Source organism: Sinocyclocheilus rhinocerous, unplaced genomic scaffold (assembly GCF_001515625.1).
Source record: "Sinocyclocheilus rhinocerous isolate Xijiao unplaced genomic scaffold, SAMN03320098_v1.1 scaffold55, whole genome shotgun sequence".
In the NCBI taxonomy this organism is placed as follows: domain Eukaryota; kingdom Metazoa; phylum Chordata; class Actinopteri; order Cypriniformes; family Cyprinidae; genus Sinocyclocheilus; species Sinocyclocheilus rhinocerous.
In genome coordinates, this window is record NW_015647461.1 from 407,662 (window position 1) to 430,283 (window position 22,622).

The 22,622-nt window shown below is 34.7% G+C and overlaps 1 protein-coding gene across 2 annotated transcripts in view; it reads left to right on the forward strand.

The window, feature by feature from the left end:
* Positions 1–22,622, forward strand: part of pde4ba (phosphodiesterase 4B, cAMP-specific a) — a 159,413-nt gene that overhangs the window by 48,055 nt on the left and 88,736 nt on the right. The gene's annotated exons all lie outside the window — the stretch shown is intronic.

The following is a 22,622-nucleotide window of genomic DNA, read 5'->3' on the forward strand; positions in this document are numbered from 1 at the left end:
TCTTAAATTCATAAATATATATTTATAATATATAAATGTGAATACATATAATGTGTATATACTATATGTGTAATATAAATTTTTTGTGAAACTACGTTTCAAAATGGACAAATTTGTATATGCATCTATATTTGTATATCAATATCTTAACATATAGTTCAAGACAAAATATTATATTTATAAAAATATATTATAATTTCATAATTATAATGTATTTTGGCATTGAACTGCAGTGGATGTTAGGCAGTTGATGTTGATGCCAAATAAACTCTCCTCCATATTAATTATTTGAAACATTAATTTAGAAAATGAGTTGCTATTCTTGTAATTTCTCGTAAAAGTGTGACCGGTTTTGCGTCACTCAAAATAATAACATAGCAAGAGTCATATCCACTCTTACCGCTTACTGTAACAAAATGAAAGCTTTGTGTCGTGAGATGCTTCCTGTCTATTGGAGAGACTGGGTCAGTGCTAGGAGGATGTGGGCAGGATATGATAATAATTAATAATAATAATTATTATTATTATTAAGGTTTTTATCCTTTAGTAAATAGAACATTTGTCATCCTGTCTAGACTCTTGCTACGGTTATGTTTTTACAACAATGGAACAGTGAGCCGCTTTTTATGAGAGATCCTATTGGATCCACTGAAAAATAGTGACCGTGTGCACGAATATTTGAGATTTATCTTCTAGAATGCAAGGTTTTGTTTGCAAGTCATGATGTATGTGAACTGCACCAGGCTTTGCGCTTGTTTTAGCACCTGGAATTTAAACCATTAAGATGTGTTATTCTTGGAATTGAGCCTTGGATGTTCCCCACACATGTACCTCTATGGGAGGACTGTTTCAAATCCATTCTGTGTGTAAAAGGTGTCCCTTCATCTGCTTAGTTAGCTAGGCAGAGTGTGTTTAAGGTTTAATGTGTCAGGTACAATACACACTGTGACTGGATTACACCGTGAAACATTCACAGCCACCAGCACCTATGCATTACTCATCCAGACAACCATTAGACACAGACAGAAGAGCATTTAATAGAGGGAGTTTAATGGTGCAGACTGCAATAACTGCAGTGATTTGTATGATTATAGTGGCTGAGACTTTTAGCACTTTTAGCATCTGCTGCTCACGATGTCAATGGAAGTGCATGCTTTCAATCTCAACGATTCTTAAATTGAACCGCAAATGGAATCAGAGTGATTTGAAATGTCATAGCAGGTCTCTAAAGGAATACTATAGCCTTGAGTTAGGGATGTCATCTTTTCGACCTGTCTTAATCTGACAGATTCAAACCTGTGTATAGAGAAGTGGATTTCTTGACCTAGATGCTACGTCTAAATGCAACCTGAATGTCCTCAGATGATCGGATGGAACTTTTGCAACTCATCGAACATCTTAACGCAGATGTGCATTCACATATTGTGCAACAGAGCATCTGAATTATCGTGAGCGGAGGCTTGTGCCATAGTTCTGTTCGTGGTTTGGTCCTTGCTGTGTTAGGTAACACTGGGAATGGATGGAGGGGGCAGGGTTGTCTTGAGGGAGTGTGGTGGTGCATGAACATGGAGGTGGAGAAAAGACAAGTGCAGTGGTGTGGAAAATCGCTGAAGAGAGTCTCATCCCTTCGTAAATGACGCTCAAGGAGAAAATGAAAGGACAATCTCTGATTAACCTTAAGTTTAGGTTTAAATGTGTTTTTGTTCATATTAAATATATATATTTGAGAGTGGCAGGAAATTTTGGGGGGAGAGAGAGGCAATGGGGTCGAGATATGTTGCAGGTCAGACTCAAACCTGCAGTTTTCACATGAGCACCACGCACAGTGGGTATGTGCCATAATTGCTGTTCCATGTCTCTGACACATTTCTCTTATGGTTTTTTAAATGTTAAAAATTAAAATGAGATTTTCTTGAAATTAAAAATGATTTTTGGTTGTTACAAGTAATTATAATACCATATCCTAATTAAGCAATGAACACAGGCTTTTCCATGTTAACCTGAATTTCTGTCCTAATAAGCTGTGACAAGTGACATGGCATTTTGTTGATCATTTTTATTCTTGATCTGCTAAAAAAAAAGTTTAAAAAGTCTGAAATTTACAGGTGTTATGGAAAGACAGTTTTATGGACCAGTGTGGATGAACATTTAAATTCCCAGAATGCCTTGAAAAGTCATTTCTTCAAAATGTAATTCAGTGCAAATTCCACTTTCTCCTTTTAATTCAAATTCCAATTCAATGTCTTGTGGCACATGGCCAATTTAATTAACATTCCAAGTCATGAATTTTAAGGGAGCCAATTCTTTCATTCAGCTCTGCTGATTGTATCACTTGATTCACACATCAGTGTGAACAGACAAATTACTTGTTGCTTGGTTTTCATGACAGTGAAAAACATTTTGAATTTAGAGATGGTTAGACAATTTTCTTCAGGTGTTGAATTTAAATCTGATGGTTATCAAATGCATATTTCAAAATGGAGGACCATGCAAGGTAGATGTTGCTAAATATATAATGCTAACATCTCCTCAGCTGTATCTAAAACAAGAAAAATCAACATCCTCCCCTTTTTTTCATACTGCTTTCTTCTTCATCTAATGAGATATTCTTTCATTCTGCCTCCCCAGGGCCTAATATTTGGATCTGTTCCCTCTCTCTGTGGAAGACATTACTGTATACTGCATTAGCATATATAAACATCTGAAGCATCCTAAAAAAAAAAAAAGTTTGGTACACTCTATTAAAAGTTAAGCAAACAACTCGTTTCCGTTACTCAGTTCCGTTACTGTGGCTTTGGTGCAAAACCGAGTATGAAAGGGTTTTATTCACATGGCCTTTTTGGCAGATGCAAATGTCTCTGCATCACTTTAAACTTGGCTCGGTGTTTGCTTAAGGAAATCTGATTTTAAACCTAGCTTTACGCTTATAAGATACTTACTTTGGACACATCAGTGACTTGCATTTTAAATGGGCCAGGGTTGCTAATTATGTTGGCGTGTTTTGTATTGTGTGTGTGAACTAGCCTTCCTGTCCCCTAGTCTGTCTGAAAGTGCTTGTTTACTCTGTGTTGTGCAGCGTGTCAGTGTTTATGCTCCTTTGCCTATTGGATTAATCATGCCACTGGACTGGTTGATATTCAGAACAGTGGGAGAAGAAGAGAGATTTGTGCATGCACAAAAGTGCGCACACACACATATGCACATGGGCAGAGCCTCAAATATATTTGTTTTCTTTAATATGACGGGCCTGAATCCGATGCCATGGGGTCACATCTCAGCTCCTGGCACATATCAAGAATTTGAGCCTTTTAGTGTGAAATTATATTTTGTGTTAAGCCAAGCACAATGTGGGCAATATTCAGATTTTATCTCTTTAGTGGGGCATGTACACTTTATCTTTTTGTATTATATAAAATTAATGTGCTTGTGTTGTACTTGGATGTATATATGCAAGTACAAAGAAACAAACAAATAAATATATTTTAAATGTAACATTAAAATCTTTAAATATTTGATAATGTCGTATTGATATTTTAGAGTGAGAAGAACCAACTAATACCACAAAGCATCACATGACTTGAATTCCTCACTAATACTACTTGATAGTTCTGCTGTTGAGTTTCCACCAATGAAGTCACTTCCTGGAAGAGATGTCATTAAACAACTGGTATTTGTTAGTTAAGGGAATATTACAAAAGTCTTTACTGCAGCCAGTCTAGATTGCATGCTAATCACATTTATCATGAATTTATTACTTGTCATTTACGATTTATTATTTATTAAAAAAAATGTCTAGTGTGACAGCATATCATGTTATATTGTAGTGTTTTTAAAAACTAGTGTTCTTAAAGAAATGCATAGCACCTGACAGGGTGAAAAGGGCAAAAGTAGTGAAATTATTTTTGAAATTTCCCATATTGTGATATTGTGATTAAGAAATACTATCTAATATGATTCCATCTTTAAAAATTGTGAGTTTAATACTTTATACAACATATCATGGGGACATGAACGTATAGAGAAACAACAATTAGGAAAGCAGCATGGTCGATGCTTTTAGCACAAAAGGGAGGAGGGTGGTGTGGTCTTTAAACAAAGTGCTGAGTAACAGGATAAACAGAACTAACACAGCAACACTCTCATTAGACACATACAAGGTCAATTGCTTTTTGAACCAAAGCTAGGTAAAGTACCATTAAAAGCACAAGTGATATGGTTTCAGCATCTCTTCCTCTCATTCGATTGACGTTGCAAGTTTTGGGTTAAGAGCTAAAAAGATCATTTGTTGATAAACAGGTTTACCAACAGCTTTATCTCAGAACAGATACAGTGTTGCACACACTATAGATTGAACTAGTGATTTCTATCCTCACATTCAGTAATGAGTGTCAGTAATGCTGATGAAAACACACACTCACAGTTCCTTTGTTAGGCTGTCAGTGCATTTAATTAAAGATGTGAAAAAAAAGTGTGTCTGTGTGTGTGTGTGTGTGTATTATACTTTATGTTTGCTGTGATCACATCAGCGCCATGACTCATAGTAACAAGATAAAGATAAAGTTTACAAATTTTCTCATGTATTGACAGAACTGTAACAACCAATCGATCCATTTTATATAAGTGGGGTTCAAAAATTTGATACCACTAGTGAAAATGCTTTTATTTTGCATTATGCAAGTTTAATACAAAATGTTACAGCTACAGTGATATTATCAGATGATATTATTACATTTACATTTACATTTAGTCATTTAGCAGATGCTTTTATCCAAAGCAAAATATTATATTTATAAAAATATATTATAATTTCATAATTATAATGTATTTTGGCATTGAACTGCAGTGGATGTTAAGTAGTTGATGTTGATGCAAAATAAACTCTCCTCCATATTAATTATTTGAAACAGTCATTTAGAAAATGAGTTGCTATTCTTGTCATTTCTCGTAAATGTGTGGCCGTTCAAAGCATCAGCTTTAAAAGAAGGTTTTGCATCACTCACAATAATAACATAGCAAGAGTCATATCCTCTCTTATCGTTTACTGTAACAAAATGAAAGCTTTGTGTCGTGAGATGCTTCCTGTCTATTGGAGAGATTGGATCAGTGCTAGGAGGATGTGGGCAGGATATGATGTGACACGGAAGGTTTTTATCCTTTAGTAAATAGAACATTTGTCATCCTGTCTAGACTCTTGCTACGGTTATGTTTTTACAACAATGGAACAGTGAGCCGCTTTTTATGAGAGATCCTATTGGATCCACTGAAAAATAGTGACCGTGTGCACGAATATTTGAGATTTATCTTCTAGAATGCAAGGTTTTGTTTGCAAGTCATGATGTATGTGAACTGCACCAGGCTTTGCGCTTGTTTTAGCACCTGGAATTTAAACCATTAAGATGTGTTATTCTTGGAATTGAGCCTTGGATGTTCCCCACACATGTACCTCTATGGGAGGACTGTTTCAAATCCATTCTGTGTGTAAAAGGTGTCCCTTCTTCTGCTTAGTTAGCTAGGCAGAGTGTGTTTAAGGTTTAATGTGTCGGGTACAATACACACTGTGACTGGATTACACCGTGAAACATACACAGCCACCTGCACCTATGCATTACTCATCCAGACAACCATTAGACACAGACAGAAGAGCATTTAATAGAGGGAGTTTAATGGTGCAGACTGCAATAACTGCAGTGATTTGTATGATTATAGTGGCTGAGACTTTTAGCACTTTTAGCATCTGCTGCTCACGATGTCAATGGAAGTGCATGCTTTCAATCTCAACGATTCTTAAATTGAACCGCAAATGGAATCAGAGTGATTTGAAATGTCATAGCAGGTCTCTAAAGGAATACTATAGCCTTGAGTTAGGGATGTCATCTTTTCGACCTGTCTTAATCTGACAGATTCAAACCTGTGTATAGAGAAGTGGATTTCTTGACCTAGATGCTACGTCTAAATGCAACCTGAATGTCCTCAGATGATCGGATGGAACTTTTGCAACTCATCGAACATCTTAACGCAGATGTGCATTCACATATTGTGCAACAGAGCATCTGAATTATCGTGAGCGGAGGCTTGTGCCATAGTTCTGTTCGTGGTTTGGTCCTTGCTGTGTTAGGTAACACTGGGAATGGATGGAGGGGGCAGGGTTGTCTTGAGGGAGTGTGGTGGTGCATGAACATGGAGGTGGAGAAAAGACAAGTGCAGTGGTGTGGAAAATCGCTGAAGAGAGTCTCATCCCTTCGTAAATGACGCTCAAGGAGAAAATGAAAGGACAATCTCTGATTAACCTTAAGTTTAGGTTTAAATGTGTTTTTGTTCATATTAAATATATATATTTGAGAGTGGCAGGAAATTTTGGGGGGAGAGAGAGGCAATGGGGTCGAGATATGTTGCAGGTCAGACTCAAACCTGCAGTTTTCACATGAGCACCACGCACAGTGGGTATGTGCCATAATTGCTGTTCCATGTCTCTGACACATTTCTCTTATGGTTTTTTAAATGTTAAAAATTAAAATGAGATTTTCTTGAAATTAAAAATGATTTTTGGTTGTTACAAGTAATTATAATACCATATCCTAATTAAGCAATGAACACAGGCTTTTCCATGTTAACCTGAATTTCTGTCCTAATAAGCTGTGACAAGTGACATGGCATTTTGTTGATCATTTTTATTCTTGATCTGCTAAAAAAAAAGTTTAAAAAGTCTGAAATTTACAGGTGTTATGGAAAGACAGTTTTATGGACCAGTGTGGATGAACATTTAAATTCCCAGAATGCCTTGAAAAGTCATTTCTTCAAAATGTAATTCAGTGCAAATTCCACTTTCTCCTTTTAATTCAAATTCCAATTCAATGTCTTGTGGCACATGGCCAATTTAATTAACATTCCAAGTCATGAATTTTAAGGGAGCCAATTCTTTCATTCAGCTCTGCTGATTGTATCACTTGATTCACACATCAGTGTGAACAGACAAATTACTTTTTGCTTGGTTTTCATGACAGTGAAAAACATTTTGAATTTAGAGATGGTTAGACAATTTTCTTCAGCTGTTGAATTTAAATCTGATGGTTATCAAATGCATATTTCAAAATGGAGGACCATGCAAGGTAGATGTTGCTAAATATATAATGCTAACATCTCCTCAGCTGTATCTAAAACAAGAAAAATCAACATCCTCCCCTTTTTTTCATACTGCTTTCTTCTTCATCTAATGAGATATTCTTTCATTCTGCCTCCCCAGGGCCTAATATTTGGATCTGTTCCCTCTCTCTGTGGAAGACATTACTGTATACTGCATTAGCATATATAAACATCTGAAGCATCCTAAAAAAAAAAAAAGTTTGGTACACTCTATTAAAAGTTAAGCAAACAACTCGTTTCCGTTACTCAGTTCCGTTACTGTGGCTTTGGTGCAAAACCGAGTATGAAAGGGTTTTATTCACATGGCCTTTTTGGCAGATGCAAATGTCTCTGCATCACTTTAAACTTGGCTCGGTGTTTGCTTAAGGAAATCTGATTTTAAACCTAGCTTTACGCTTATAAGATACTTACTTTGGACACATCAGTGACTTGCATTTTAAATGGGCCAGGGTTGCTAATTATGTTGGCGTGTTTTGTATTGTGTGTGTAAACTAGCCTTCCTGTCCCCTAGTCTGTCTGAAAGTGCTTGTTTACTCTGTGTTGTGCAGCGTGTCAGTGTTTATGCTCCTTTGCCTATTGGATTCATCATGCCACTGGACTGGAATGGTTGATATTCAGAACAGTGGGAGAAGAAGAGAGATTTGTGCATGCACAAAAGTGCGCACACACACATATGCACATGGGCAGAGCCTCAAATATATTTGTTTTCTTTAATATGACGGGCCTGAATCCGATGCCATGGGGTCACATCTCAGCTCCTGGCACATATCAAGAATTTGAGCCTTTTAGTGTGAAATTATATTTTGTGTTAAGCCAAGCACAATGTGGGCAATATTCAGATTTTATCTCTTTAGTGGGGCATGTACACTTTATCTTTTTGTATTATATAAAATTAATGTGCTTGTGTTGTACTTGGATGTATATATGCAAGTACAAAGAAACAAACAAATAAATATATTTTAAATGTAACATTAAAATCTTTAAATATTTGATAATGTCGTATTGATATTTTAGAGTGAGAAGAACCAACTAATACCACAAAGCATCACATGACTTGAATTCCTCACTAATACTACTTGATAGTTCTGCTGTTGAGTTTCCACCAATGAAGTCACTTCCTGGAAGAGATGTCATTAAACAACTGGTATTTGTTAGTTAAGGGAATATTACAAAAGTCTTTACTGCAGCCAGTCTAGATTGCATGCTAATCACATTTATCATGAATTTATTACTTGTCATTTACGATTTATTATTTATTAAAAAAAATGTCTAGTGTGACAGCATATCATGTTATATTGTAGTGTTTTTAAAAACTAGTGTTCTTAAAGAAATGCATAGCACCTGACAGGGTGAAAAGGGCAAAAGTAGTGAAATTATTTTTGAAATTTCCCATATTGTGATATTGTGATTAAGAAATACTATCTAATATGATTCCATCTTTAAAAATTGTGAGTTTAATACTTTATACAACATATGATGGGGACATGAACGTATAGAGAAACAACAATTAGGAAAGCAGCATGGTCGATGCTTTTAGCACAAAAGGGAGGAGGGTGGTGTGGTCTTTAAACAAAGTGCTGAGTAACAGGATAAACAGAACTAACACAGCAACACTCTCATTAGACACATACAAGGTCAATTGCTTTTTGAACCAAAGCTAGGTAAAGTACCATTAAAAGCACAAGTGATATGGTTTCAGCATCTCTTCCTCTCATTCGATTGACGTTGCAAGTTTTGGGTTAAGAGCTAAAAAGATCATTTGTTGATAAACAGGTTTACCAACAGCTTTATCTCAGAACAGATACAGTGTTGCACACACTATAGATTGAACTAGTGATTTCTATCCTCACATTCAGTAATGAGTGTCAGTAATGCTGATGAAAACACACACTCACAGTTCCTTTGTTAGGCTGTCAGTGCATTTAATTAAAGATGTGAAAAAAAAGTGTGTGTGTGTGTGTGTGTGTGTGTATTATACTTTATGTTTGCTGTGATCACATCAGCGCCATGACTCATAGTAACAAGATAAAGATAAAGTTTACAAATTTTCTCATGTATTGACAGAACTGTAACAACCAATCGATCCATTTTATATAAGTGGGGTTCAAAAATTTGATACCACTAGTGAAAATGCTTTTATTTTGCATTACTTTTCATTGCAAATATCATTGTATCAAAATAATAATTTGTTTTAGCTCTTTTTCACCATATAATTACGACTTTTGAACCCAACTGTAGAGAAGAAAATGTTGTGCCAACATTGTAAGAATAGCTAGGTGACCTTTTCACTTGCCGGTTGTTGTTAATGCACCTCATTCTCTGGCTCTCAGACATTTTCAGGCTGGTAGACTCAGAGTTAATCAGTCTCCAGGGCTGAAGTATCTGGAACACAGTGGGTCTCCTGGAAGCAGACTCTCTCAGCTGGATTTATGGCTGCAGTCTCATCTACTCCATAATTATGATGCTATCTTTCACAAGACCGCCGGTCAAGGCCCTCATACTTAAAAAAACAAACAAACACACAAGGGACTACAGTTGTAGTTTAGGGTTTGAGAAGTGAAGTTTCACAATTGATGCCACCAAACAGGCAACATCTATAAAAAGAAAAAAGGGAATTGACCTGCAAAAAAATACTCTTTCTCGCTTCCGTCTTTATGACAGTATACTGTAGTAGACACAGTTGAGTCTGTTTTTTAGACATTTTTTAATAAATGTAAAACTGAAAAAGTTGCTGTACAATTATGCCATTGTTACTGTTCCCAATGCATACAGGCTTTAAAACTGCATTAAAAATGCATGATTATAAGACTGTTCGAATTATCTGCTCAAATTATCTCCTCAAATGAGTGATTACTGTTTACTGACACCCATTGCCAGCCTCCATCCCTCCACCCATTTATTTAGCTGTCTGCTAGATCTTTAATCAATCAATGTGTCTCAGACAGAAAGTAAACACTTGTGACATTCGTGTTATGTCCCACAGCCGTGATTAGGATATCAAAGTGGGCTCAGCGAGCTGGACAAGAAGAGGCAGTGAAATGTAGAACTGCACAGGAAGAGCTAATTTGAACGCTGACGTTAATGATGCTGATGTCATGCATGCCCTGGAAAGATAATCTTTCAATGCCCACATGGATTTTGTGAGATTAGAGCATATTTGAGTTTATATGATGTCCATTATGTTGCAAACATATATATTTATAACACACTTTATTTTAAGGTCCAATTCTTGCTATTAACAAACCATTAACTATGACATTTGCCTCAATAAACTACTAATTTGCTGCTTACTAATAGTTAGTAAAGTAGTTTTAGGTATTTTGTAGGATCAGGGATGTAGAATATGGTCATGCACAATATGTGCTTTATAAGTACTAATGAACAACCAATATATTAATAATAGGCATGCTAATAAGCAACAAGTTAATAGTGAGAATTGGTCCCTATACTAAAGTGACACCTATATTTGTTGTAATTTTAGTTGATTAATAATTGTGTTGTTAAACGTGGTCAGAAAGACTGAACTCAAGACTAGTCTGTGGTCTGAATGTAGTTGTTGTCTTACTGACTCGCCTGACTTCCTTTACCATGACAGCAACCCCGTTGAGAGTTGCCCTCGCACTGTATTGTGGGACCATTGCAGCATCTGCCATTGCAGTGGTTTTGTCATGAATAAACCAAAAGCCAAATGCACTCTCCGCTCTTAGTGTTCCCCGTTTGTTTGAGAGTGATTTCAGTTGAAAAGCTTTAACGGACGTGTGTTTGTGTACCAGCGGGACACATTAACTACTAATGGTCTGCTCTATAGCATACTTGAGACATCACGGCGCTGTTTACTCTTTACTCTGTGATGCTAACATTCAAAAGCATCTGTTTTCAAATCTCCCAGCATATGAAAATTGTTTTGAAGTCATAACATAATATTCTTCAAGTAATTGTGCGAAAATTACGCTTTATTAATCAAAACTGTAAATTTGTGTGAAAAGGAATAAAAGGTGTCGGAGTTTTACTGCCTCTAGTGTTCATTTCTTTTGGAAACTGCAGTGATATGTACTTATTGGTACGTATTTCGCGTCTCGCGAAAAAGTGCCCCCAGGTACGTTTTTGCCATGAGACCAGGTAGCTAATAACTTTTTAAACATTTAATTATAAGAAGTGTTAAGCATATTAAATAAGCATATTAACTTATTTCTGAGTAATCATGTAACACTGAAGACTGGAGTAATGGCTACTGAAAACTCAGCTTTGCCATCACAAGAATAAATTATATTTTTAAAAATGTATTCAAATAGAAAACTGTTTAAATTGTAATAATATTTCTCAATATTGCTGTATTTTTTATCCAATGAATACAGCCTTGGTGAGCATAGACTTCTTTAAAAACAAAACATCTTACATTAACTTTTAAACAGTAGTTTTTCATACACCTACTTGGTTTTCTAATCAAAATAGGATTTATAAAGAGACTGTATGTTGCATTTTATGTGTCCTTGCATTTCCAGAATGGCAGGTGGACTTTGAGTCATTGGATATCAGCTGTAACACCAGATCAGTTTGTCATCCTCTCCAGATTGCCAATGTGAATGCCAAGAGATTTATTAGGGGCTTTATCTGGTCTTTGATTCAAAAGCAGTCTCTAAATATGAGCATGTATCCTTTTATTGGATATATGTTCTCTTTCAATCACTACAGACTGATGGTACATGGTCCGGTGCAGTTTTCCAGTGCCTCATTAGTGCCTGCAAGATCCAATTTGGCTTCTTAAGAGCAACTTTTAGTGCTCATTAACAGCCTATTCATTATGGAGTAGCTACTGAACATTTACACACGCCACAGGTGACCACTCTCCAACTCACTGTACTCCCAAATCACAACTATAATTAGAGCAGGGAGCTGAATTTTGTTATGTTTTTTTAACTTGCTTTCATTCCCTGTGCCCGTAGACACTGAGCTGTCTGTGACACTCATGTGGGAATGTGTTTCTGCGTTTGTGAAACTGAAAGTCTAGATTTGTGCAATAAACCACATCAGATACTTGTTTAGAGCAAAAGCGAAAACTGGAAGATCAAGTATACCAAGTCATTTCATAAAGGTGCACAAAACAAATGAATAGTACTTTTGGAAAATATGATTTAAATGATGTACAATCACATAAGATGAACAGCACAGTCATATCTGTGGCCTTGAAAAAGTTGTTTTGTTCAAAGGTTTGGGGTTGTTGAGTCTTCTATGTTCACCATGGCTGCATTTAATTGATCAAAAATATTGTAATTGCAGTATTATTACAATTTAAAATGACTATTTGAATATAGTTAAAAATGTCATTTAAAGCTGAATTTAACAGTCATTACTCTAGTCTTAAGTGTCACATGATCCTTCAGAAATCATGTAATATTCTATAAATGTATTAGTTTAGAAATAATGCACTATGGTAAAAGTGTTTTGAGGTGATAACTTGATTGATTATCAGAATGATTGAATATCAATTGATAATCTGCCGATGATCATTCGTCTGATAATCATAATTTGCATGAGAAGGAATAAAAGTTGTTGTTGTTTTTTTGTTTTTTTTACAACCTGTTCATTTCAGCTGAAACGTGCCGTCAATTGTATTTATATTGTGTGTTTTTGTATTTTTGCAAAAAGTTTGTAGAGGCACATTTTCCAGTGAGCCTTAGTTGGCAAATTTACACTTTTTCTGCAGGATTCTCATCTTGAAAAATCCCACAGCCAGGGTCTTTTCATTGAATTTGAATATGTATTTCAGGTATAGAGGCTTGGATTGGTTTGTTTTATCAATATAATGTCTTTCCTGAATATGGCACAACAATAAGCCTAATTTACATAGAAAGAAGGAAAGATTTACTCTGTAAAGTACAATGACTCATGCATGGCATAGAGCTAGACTGGCATAGAAAGAAGTTTAAAATGGTTTACTTAGGTTTTTGTGCTGAAATAAAGAGTACTGTTTAGTGAATTTGCAAGTCTTTTTTTCTCCATTGGTAATCACAATAAAGCTTTCCGTTCCACAATAACAAGGACAAGGAAGGTGGCACATTGCTCTTTCTGAGCGTGCGTGCTTGTATGTGTCTTCCATGTGTATGTGTTAGTCTCCTCCACTCAGCGAAATCTATTTATTGCTCTCCAACCTTTGTCCTTGAGTCGTGCATGTGTATTTATGTCTCCATACCTTTGCGCGTCGTGCGGATGGATTGTTTCTTCATGGTATATAAGACCTAATTCCTAAAGGAACTTAGAAGAAACCAATGTAAGTCCCACATTCAGTTGCTGAAGCATTGGAATGCACAGTGTATAGTCCTCCGGACTGGTGTACAATGCAAGTTTGGGTAATGGTATTTTCATTTCTGAGAAAAATGTTGAGTAGAATGAGATTTGAATTCTTTGATGGACATGCAAGTCCTTGCAAGAGAGCAAATTAGTATTTTTTTTTTTTAAATACTTGAAATGCTTTGTGACACTCATGACATTCAGCAGACACCTTCACATATAAAAATGTAAAGGCAGCTATAGAAGAAGTCTTTTATGCTCAGGATTCAGTATTCAGTATTTATTTGATGGAAAATGCAATACATTATTACAATTTATTATTGTAAATATTATTACACATTATTATTATTGTTGTTGTTATTACATATTTATTACTTAAGTATGCTTAATTTTATTTTGGTAACACTTTACAATAAGGTTCCATTCGTTAACATTAGTTAGCATAAACTAACAATGAAAAATACTTCTAAAGCCTTTATTAGTTAAATCTTAGTTAAAGTTGATTTCAACATTTATTAATACATTATTAAAATAAAGTTGTATCTATTAATGTTAGTTAATGGACCCGAGCTAACATGGACTAGAAGTTGTATTTTTATTAACTAACGTTAACAAAGATTAATAAACACTGTAACAAATGTATTGCTCATTGTTAGTTAATGTTAGTTAATGCATTAAATAAAGTTAACAAACAGAACCTTACTGTAAAGTGTTACCATCATTTTTAATACTATTATTACCTACTACTTTTATTATTAATATTATATTATTACAATTTAAAAGAACTTTTTTATTTGAATCTATTTTTTCTTTCAGAAATCATTCTAATATGCTGATTTGTATATACAGTACACACATAGTTTGATATTGTGATATGTAACTGCGATGCTGTCAAGAACTAAATTACACTGTGCATATGTAGAAAAAAATAAACACTTTCGAATATTTAGACAATCATAATTAACCATTCTAGGTTGTATACTTTTATTTTTAAACAAAACAAAAAATAGCACACTTAAGGATGAAATCTACAAATCAAACTTAAAATAGTCTTTACAAAAAAATCAAGAAACAAGCAACCGTAGGGTATAAGTTTGGAAGAGTCATTTTTGGAACATATTATGTAGCATATACAATAGCCTACACACAACTAGATTGAAGAAATGTCTTTTATTCTCATTTTGTCCTCCATTTCATGTCATATTAATAACATATTGTTTCATGTTTTCATCATGTTTTCATCTCTAATTAGATTACACAGTGGACTAGCTTTTCATGTTGAATATATGCCATAAATCAGAATAAACAAACACACACACACACACACACACACATATTAGAGTATGAGTCATAGAGTTGAGAAAGAGAAGCAGATTTCAGGAATGTGTTTACATGCTTCCTCAAGCAGCTGATTGGCTGTGTCCAGCATTTGATTTAATGAGCGTATATGAGAATCCCTCAAAGAGGTTAATGTAAGGACAAGAGCAGCGTGAAACTCTCTCATTCTCTCTCTGATAAGCATTTATTACAGCTCTACTATAAGCTTTGCTCCTCAGCGAGAGAGAGAGATAATAATTTGGTGATTTTAACTATAAGATGACTATAATATGGTTATTATGGTTTGTTTTGAAATATGTATTTTTAAGAGTTGATATAGAATTAAATGTTATGTCTTAGTGTCTGGTGCAACACTGAGTTGTGTGACATTGCATTAGTGTTAGAGAGAGTGTTTGGAAAATGTTGTCCAAAATCATTTCTGTAGATTTTTTAAAATGTAAAACTAATACCTTTGTTTAGGGTTTATTCATTTTTAACCTGAATGAAGTATTTATTTAATATTTCTTAATCAACCTGAATACACCAATGAAAATAATTTGTATAAATATATGAGAGTATATTTATCTATCTGTCTTTTATTTTTTGCTTCATTTCTTCGTAAACTTTTCTCCATGCAAGTCTCAACCGAAAACCCCCTTTTTAGCCCAGTGTTAGGTGATTTGAGATCATTTAATTTCCTTTAACGGTCATGAAACTATATTACTTACACCTAACATCTCAGATGAACTTCATTTATGAAAGTTTGCTGAAGGAGCTCTGGTAGATGGAGCGCAATAGATCAGGAGCGCAATAATTCTGACCAAAATATACATTTTGCCAAAATATTTTGCAGCCAAAAGTGGAAGCACTTAAAATGTCTTTCCCCATTTACAACATAAACTGTAATATGAAGAGTGTTGCAGCTAGTTGCAGCGGTATTGACATATTTTTTTTCTATTTAAAGCCAGAGCTACAGGTTGTTCATTAAATTGCTGTTAAACAAACAGAAAAATAATTTTATCATTTTGTTGAGTTCCGGAAAGACAAAAAAATGCTGGCCTGTTCTTTCCAGGGCTGTCCAAAACACACAAATAAATATAGACCCTCAGTATGGTATTGGACAGGTCATCATGACACTGGAGGAGGTTGATGGCTTCATGCACCACACATTGAAGAGTATAGTTTGTAGAGTCACAGTACATACTTGTCTCATTATGCTGTATGTGTGTAGGTTGATCATCAGGATAAATGAGGTGCTTCACTTACTTTTCGACAACAATACGCAGTTACAGGTGTTCAGCTGAAACACAGACACACTCATTTTGAGGTGTAATGTGTGTGCGGCGCGCGTGTCGCTGTGTTAGCAAGGACAGCTATTGGGAGGCTGCCTATTAGCTGGATGATTTATTGGGCCTGTTACGTTTCAAATGAATGCAATTGAGAGTCAGTCGATAGCAGCGGCTGCTGTGTCATGCAGTCTCACTTTAACCTGTTACCCAGCGTTTAGCTTAAATATGATTCAACTCCTCTGGGAGTGCAGAAAGTGAGAACAATGAGGAGAGAAAGGCAGATACTGGAGAATAAAGGGAGAAAGAGAGCAGATAAAATACATTTCAGGTACACACTGAAATGGCCCTTGTTGTTTCCTATTCATTACATCATATGGAATACAATAAATTCAAAAGAACCAATAGCAACAGATTTGCTTTGTCCTCTTTTCTGTCTCCCCCAGCACTGGCTAAATCAAACATTCAGTTTGAGCACAGCTGGATGCATGTTTTGTTGATGAGAAGCTTTTGCTCGTGACAGCTGTTTGTTCCGATTGCCAGGTGGATTAGGTCACGTTATTAGGATCATTATTAATTTGGGTGCCAGGATTGAAGGTTTAGTAAAAATGCCTAAAACATGGACTCTATGTGTATACATCTAAATTAACTGGCTTTAAGTTGAAAAAAAAAAAAGGTTTACTATTAATGATCAATTTGAATAAATGGGTTACACCTATTAAAATCAGGGTCAGAAGTTAGAAATAGGTTGTCAAAGGGATTTTTACACAAAAAATGAAATCTGTAATCATTTACTCACGATTATGTTGAAATCATTGAGGAAAATCAGTGAGGTTCATTGTTTGTTCTGGATCATGTTTGTTCTGAGAAAGAATGTCAGACAGTTTTAAAATGGCATGTGGGTAATCATATGATGACAGAATTTTTCTTTTTGGATTAACTATTCTTTTAAGGTAACAAATTCTCATTTATTTTTGTACAGTGTTCAACAGATTACATATTCCTTCAACATTAAGAACAGGTGTAATATGAAGTCTAATAAAAATATTTGGACCCACTTTATATTAAGTGGCCTTAACAACTATGTACTTACATTTAAATTAATAATTTGGTACAATGCACTTATTGTGTACATACATGTTTTTACATTAACTTATATTTGAAAAATACCTGCATGTAATTACATCTGTAATTAATTTCTGTAATTACATTTATAATTACACAGTTGACCCATCCCTTACACCTTAACCCACCCTTAAACCTACCCATACCAACAAAACCTGTCCCTAACCTTACCCATATCCCACCTTAATAGCAGTGTTTTGCAATACAATATGAACACAATAAGTACATTGTACTTAATGTTTGCCAAATATTTATAGCATATTTAATCCCTTTGCTCGCCTGCCAGAGAGTGTTTCATGATGAAGTCACAAAAAGGCCTGTTTAAATGGCTGTTTAATGTGAGACGTTAATGAACATGGTCTTTTATAAAGAGGAAAACAACCATAAATGTCCTATGTACCGTATATTTATTAGAGGAACTGAACACCCATGGATGGAAAATGGTGAAAGAATGTTTGGTTTTACTTTAGAAGAAGCTGCTGGATAGTGGCAATTTTTAGACTCATGAAAAGTGAGGTCTTTCGGTTGGATAGTCTGTCATATTGTCAATTCAGACTTGGTGACATTTCAGCAAGGAAAGTTCTTCGCCCACGAGAACTTTTTTTCAACCCCTAATTGACGTCAAAGAAATCAATATTGAAACAGGATCTTTGATTACAGGAGATATTGATGTGTTAATGTGTTTTATAACGAACCATAATTAGCATAATTCCCAAACTTATTAAGACTTTCATTCTTTTTACTATATTTATGAAACCATGAATTGAACTGACAAGTGCAGTCTTCCTTCATGCGTTTTTTTCCTTTTGAAACAGAAGTCAGGATTATTTTTTGGTCCATTTTCCCCAGAAGAGCATAAATCTGCTTGAAATGCATAAATCTGCTAAAGGTTTCAAGGAGTAAATTAGCATATAGATGGTCTAAAAATGAACAGACATAGACCAAAAGCTAAAGCAGCACTCACTTCACTTGACCTTCAAATGAAATTCCCCTACGCTCTATTAATACACCATTTGATTAACAAAGAAATAAGCAAATATTTAAAATCCCTTCACTAGCTTCTCTGTCCATGTTTGAGACCCAGGACACATACAAAACATGTCACGTCAAACATTCGTTTTTGAAAGACAAATCACTTTAAGATGAGCCTGTGTTTACACTCACTCACTCACTCACACACACACACACACACACACACGAGTTTATTCCCCTCACATACGCAGCATGTTGCTATGGGGACAGGCCCACCAGCTTGCCAAGGGTAGAAATGATAGCAGGTTGTGTATCTGGCTGACCGCTGGCATCTCTCCTCTTTACCTTCATTTCTCCTCTCAGCACAGTAACTGTACCCCATAAACCTGTTGTCATCGCAGCCCATCTTTAACAAAGGTTTTCCTGACTCAGAAATGTGAGCCAATCGGTCGATCTCTCATTAGTGTGGGTCATTCAGACTGAGCCCCTTTTGTCATCGATTTTCTTGCTGAAGCTTTTGCACATCCTGTAACAAGTGCTGTTCTGTTGGTTAGGAAAGCGGGCCTAATCCAAGCCTGATTTAAGATGCTTAAACACAGAAAAAATGTATGCGTGTGCATGTCTGGACTACTATGTTGTGGTTAAATTCAGGTTTGATTATATAGTTTTGCATCGAACATAGCACACCCAACAGGCTCTGATTGCATATTACACCCGCAAACTTTTCCCGCCAATTTTATATTTTGTGACCTTCTCATTGTCTTATTTGCTGTTTTTTTTCAGTAGTAGAAAATATTTTGTTTTGTGTGTGTGTGTGTGTGTGTGTGTGTGTGTGTGTGTGCGTTTGTGGAGCTTTTTGTTGTTTTCACATTATACACATAGATTTGGGGCCTTATATGCTAACATTAACTGAATAATTAATTTATAGCAATATTATTATTTAAAATTTACTGTTTTTCTCTTCCCAGAAAATTGCCCAAAGATATTGATGACTCATCCTGCACTTTTTGAGAATGCTCCTCCCCTTGCAACTGATCAGCAAGTAATGGTTCATGACTATTATGAATTGAAGTTAAATGAAATATGCTTCATTGTCCCCCCAAGAATGTATGGTACACATACACAAAATATTGTCATTCTTCTTCATATCATTATATAAATGTAATGTAGTCATACATTATCATTTAAAAGTCTGTGCTTGGTAAGTCCCTTATGCTCACCAGAGCTGCATTTATATGGTTAAAAATACAATAAAAACAGCAAACATTGTCAAATATTATTATCATTTAAAATATCAGTTTGCTGTTTTAATATATTTCAAAATGTAATTTATTCCTGTGATGCAAAACTGAATTTTCAGCAGCCTTTACTCCAGTCTTCAGTGTCTCATGATCCTTTAGAAATCATTCTAATATGCTGCTTTGATGATCAAAAAACATTTATCATTATCATTGCTGAAAACAGTTGTGCTGCTTATTTGTGGAATCAGTGATACATTATCAGGATTCTTTGATGAATAGAAAGTCCAAAAAAAAAAAAAATTCAAAAGACATAACAATATAACCGTTTTGATAATTTATAATGAGCAATTTACCTACTTAACATACCTAATTATTTCATATTTTAAAGTAGATATAAAATATTTCTTTCAAATTATTGTTTCTTAGATTTCACAGAATATTTTCATTACATCAGTGCCTATGACCTTCCAGCTTTGTCCTTGCTAATATCATAAATCTATGGTGTGTGATGACAGTGTTCATTACATTAAGCGCTCTGCTTAAATAATATGAACAAGTAATATTATATAAACGGCCATTGGTTTTTATTCAAATTAATGTTATCAGAGCATATCTGAGCCATTGCCCACAGGGGGATCAATTAGTATGAGCCAAACTATATTTTTAAATTGGTGTGCAAGCTGAAATTTTGCTGATCGCAGCATCAGTTTCTCAAGACAATAGCATTTTAGTTTAGTATAGAGTCGTGACTGACTGTGTCCATAAATAATTCAACATACATGTCACACTGTATTTTGACTCAGGCAAAGAGGAGCAAAGTCTAGGCCCCAGAGAAACAGGTGGAACAGGTTGAACCGCAATGTATTTATGCCTCTATTAATATCTGGGGCAGGTCATTCCATGCCCCTCTCGGCCCTAATGTTCATTGCTGCCGGGTAAAGTTGCTGAACCCCGTTCACAGACGGCACCAGCTCGGCCAACTGCTGCCATCTGTGCCACCACATTTGCAGTGTTCCTGAACAGAGAGGGAGAGAGAGGCAGGCGGGAACGGGGGCGTTTGGCAGCGAGAAGAACAGTCGCATAATAGACCCATTGACGGCACATGTGGTGATGGATGTAGTGGTGTAAATTACTGCAGGGTATCGTTTGGATGATGATGATGATGATGATGATAATGATATTCATGATGATGATTGTATACTTTCAAGATTTTTCATTGACAGTTACAGTTACTATTACGTTATCCTACTGGGATCTGTCTGTCTGTCTGTCTGTCTTTTATTTTTGTATTGTTTATATGTGGTTGTAGTATTTATTAATTATTTTGAATTCTTTTACTAATGAGCTTTTATTTTTATATTTTCAGTTTTTTTTTTTTTTTTCAGTGTAAGTTTGTTATTTTATGTGCTTTTGTCATTTTTATTATTTTAAAATAAATATTTCTATTTAGCGTATAGCAAAAGTTAAGTTTGTTACATTTTTTGTTGTTATTATATATTTTTCAGCTTTATTCCAATTAATGAAAACATAAGCAAAGGTAATTAATATTTGTTTAATTAGCTTTTATTTGTATATTTTATTTATGTATACTATATTATTTATTTTTAAATAAATATTTTTATTTAGCTTTATTTTTAATTTTATTTTAATTTTAATCATTTTGATTTTATTTTTCCGTTTAGGTTATAAACTTAAACATATTCTATTTAATATAGTTGCCAAGGCATTTTTAAAAATAGATCTATCTATCTATCTCTTCCATATTTGTGAAAGTCATTTAATATTTAATCTTTATAGATCCATCTGTTAAGGTCATGTAAAAGTAATGGTTCAATTCTCTGTTTTCATTTAATTAACACATGAATGTTTTGTTTCTTTTTTCTTCTTCATGCTTCTGAATGGGGTTTAGGTAAGTGCCCACATCTTCTAACTCTCTACAGCTTGCTGTCTTGTTCTCTATGTCTTTCTCTTTTTCCCCATCTCTCTCTGAGCTATTAGTGAGTGAGATCTAGCTCTTATATAAGAGGAGGTGAAGTTAATGAGATGGGAGTTATACACTCTTACCTCCGGTATCGTATATCACTCTGCAATAACACTACTGAGGAATTGGCAGTGGTGTGGCTGTCATTACTTATGCAGAATCTATTTCCCTGCTGCCGTCAAAGTGAGGCAATGAGCTTTTTAATTACAGGCCGCTTTAGAAATTACCATCTCCTTTTGTTGCATAAGCAGCTTCTTGGGGCCACTTAGCTTTGTTTCTCTTGCCCCCTGTTCAGTAACATAACATTTACGTTTTTAATGTGTCTCATAAAAAAACCTTTAAGCAGGGCTGTACGTTAACTTTTTTTTCACATAGCACTGGTGCTACAGAGGTTGAAAGTTTTGTAGCACAGGCCGAAAAGTTGTAGCACAAGTATAAAACGTCTGTTATCATGTCTGAAAACAAACACAAGTAATGGAGTTCATCACTTAAACAGGCACTGATGTTCCATACAGAGCACAAAAAATACAAAAAATTGTTTTTAGACAAAGTTTTCTTAATTTGCCAAAAATGGAAGAGTGCAGAAACATAACACCTCTTACACCTTAACAAAATATAAAATAAAAAAGAATGGCAGACATTTAGGCCAAAGTGAGCAAAGATAAAAAATCTTTGTCATTATTTTATCTTTGTTATTACAAAATAAGAACAAAGATATACATTACAAATACACATAATATACAAATAAAACAAACAGTGCTTTATTTTTCAGATACAGTATTTAGCAGTAGCATTCAAGAAACTGAATGAACAAATATTAAAATAAAACACTAGATACACTATATACATCAATTATACTTTTTTAAAAGCAACTGACTGATGATAAGTTCATCAGTCAAGAGCAGTGAGCAGATTTTTTCTGTGTTTTGTTGTTTTATTAACATTAAAAGAATAGTTCACCAAAAATGAAAATTCTGTCATCTGTCTTTCAATAGTGTTTCATTTTTATACCATCATTTACTCAAGTTGTTTTAAACCTGAATTAATTTATTTCGTCTGTTGAACATAAAAGTTATTTTTGAAGAATGTGGGTAACCAAGCAGTTGCTGGTCCACAGTAACTTCCATGGTATTTTATTCCTACTGTAAAAGTCAGTGTGAACCAGCTACTGTTTGGTTACTCACATTCTTCAAAATATCTTCTTTTGTGTTCAGCACAAGAAAGAAATTAATACAGGTTTAAGACAAAATGTGAGTTTGTAAATAATGACAG